This window comes from Lampetra planeri, unplaced genomic scaffold (assembly GCF_965212315.1).
Source record: "Lampetra planeri unplaced genomic scaffold, kcLamPlan1.2.h2 scaffold_527, whole genome shotgun sequence".
Lineage (NCBI taxonomy): Eukaryota > Metazoa > Chordata > Hyperoartia > Petromyzontiformes > Petromyzontidae > Lampetra > Lampetra planeri.
The window spans coordinates 40001-42500 of NW_027615350.1; the positions used below are offsets into that span (position 1 = coordinate 40001).

The following is a 2500-nucleotide window of genomic DNA, read 5'->3' on the forward strand; positions in this document are numbered from 1 at the left end:
CGCTTGCAGCTGGGGTTGGCATCGTCCCCCACTCCACCTGATGTCGAGGGTAAATGGGCGAGGTTTAAGACTGTGACTCATGCAGCTGCAACGGCTGCTTTGGGTACGTGGTCCAGACCTCCCCAGAAACCCTGGCTGACAGAGGAGGTGTTCAGGTTAATTGAGAAAAAGCGACAGGCCCACTCTCATCGGCTACAGCATCCCACGTCAGAGAATGAGGAGGTTTACCGCAGCCTTCGCTCGGAGATTCGGAGAGCCGTAAGGCGCTGTAAGGATGGGTGGTGGTCGCGGGTTGTTGAGGAGATGGAATCTGCCTCAGTGGCCCGCGATCACAAATCACTATTTAACTCCATCAAAAAAGTAACCTGCAGCGCCACACCTATTACCATCATTAGGGGAAAAAACGGTGATCCAATATCCGACCCCCAGGAACAGGTTTGCAGATTTGCTGAGCATTTCTATGAGGTCCTGGGGGAGGGAAAATCTCTCAGCCAGGAAAAAATCATGGCACAAAGTGGGGATAACCCTGCTGAGGCTGCGGTGCCTCAAATATTGGAGGTCACCCCCTGTGAGTGGCTGGCTGAGGTGCCATCTGTTGAGGAAGTACTGAAGGCGATCCGGAGTCTGAGACCAGGAACGGCACCGGGCAGAGATGATCTCCCAAGCGAAATGCTGAGGGAGGGTGGCGCTTGTGCACAGACTGCCCTATATGACATCATAACAACATATTCTTAGATTTTTTCGGTAAAGTCACGTAGGTAAAAACATTAAAATTAATAAAAGTAAAATAAAATAAAAATCACGACGTTTCGGAGGCAACACAAGCTTCCGTCTTCAGGTGGAACCGTCACAGCCACGACAGCTGTATCAAGTAAATGAGAGATTGCAGGAGCTACCACTCCGTTTATATAATGGTTGGAGAGGGGGGAAGGGCCAAGTACAGCACACTTTTTATTCATATGGTAAGGTGAGGCTTAAGAGGTTGAGCCTTTGTTATGGTTTGTGACAACTAAACATGGTGAACATGGTAAACATGGTACACCTGTAATAGTTGTCTGTCAAATAATAAATAATATTGGTCAAATAAGTGTAGTTAAATCTTTTTTGCATGGTTAATCACATCTTTCCAATGATTACTCAGTTTGTAACCATCATCACGGTTGAAATTATGTCAGTGTTTGTATATTTGTATGGCTTCGTGTACAAACCTTTGATGGTAGCCAGGAGGTTTGCAGAGAACCTTGGTCTCGGTAAAGACAATTTCATGAGAGCCCACCGAGTTGTAGCAATGATCGGCAACGGCCGAAGAATCAGTTCTGCCGTGTTTCAGATCTGACTTGTGCTCGTGGACACGATCAGAAACATGACGTTTCGTTTCTCCAATGTAGCAATCACCACAAATGCAACTCAATTTGTAGACTCCAGGATACTGTAAGTCAGGAACGACATCCTTCACAGATGGAATCAGATCACGATTTTATGCACTGTGATCTGATTCCATCTGTGAAGGATGTCGTTCCTGACTTACAGTATCCTGGAGTCTACAAATTGAGTTGCATTTGTGGTGATTGCTACATTGGAGAAACGAAACGTCATGTTTCTGATCGTGTCCGCGAGCACAAGTCAGATCTGAAACACGGCAGAACTGATTCTTCGGCCGTTGCCGATCATTGCTACAACTCGGTGGGCTCTCATGAAATTGTCTTTACCGAGACCAAGGTTCTCTGCAAACCTCCTGGCTACCATCAAAGGTTTGTACACGAAGCCATACAAATATACAAACACTGACATAATTTCAACCGTGATGATGGTTACAAACTGAGTAATCATTGGAAAGATGTGATTAACCATGCAAAAAAGATTTAACTACACTTATTTGACCAATCTTATTTATTATTTGACAGACAACTATTACAGGTGTACCATGTTTACCATGTTCACCATGTTTAGTTGCCACAAACCATAACAAAGGCTCACCCTCTTAAGCCTCACCTTACCATATGATTAACAAGTATAACCTGTAAAAACAAAGTTTTTCACTATAAATCATTTATATGCGTGGCTAGAGTCCTCTCGTCCTCTGGCTTGAGATGGCTGCCACCTATGGGTCAGATGATTGTCTGGCAGCATTAAACAATTGGTAATTAAATATTTTAAAAAAATTCCCTCAACAGTGTAAAATTTTGGAAAAAAAATGTGAATTTTTTTTCACGAAAACGCATTGTCACGCACAACGAGTCTGTGTGCAAAATGTCAGCTCAATTGGATCACGGGAAGTGGGTTAAAAAAACGACCGAAAGATTTGCACGGTCGTAAGCAAGCAAGCAAGCACGCAAGCAAGCAAGCGAACTTAATATAAAGGATTTAAAAAGTGTGCCGTACTTGGCCCTTCCCCCCTCTCCAACCATTATATAAACGGAGTGGTAGCTCCTGCAATCTCTCATTTACTTGATACAGCTGTCGTGGCTGTGACGGTTCCACCTGAAGACGGAAGCTTGTG

At 44.4% G+C, this 2500-nt stretch overlaps 1 long non-coding RNA gene across 1 annotated transcript in view; it reads right to left on the reverse strand.

The window, feature by feature from the left end:
- LOC144741394 (uncharacterized) overlaps window positions 1-2500 on the reverse strand; it is a 12487-nt gene that overhangs the window by 6315 nt on the left and 3672 nt on the right. The window lies entirely within an intron of this gene.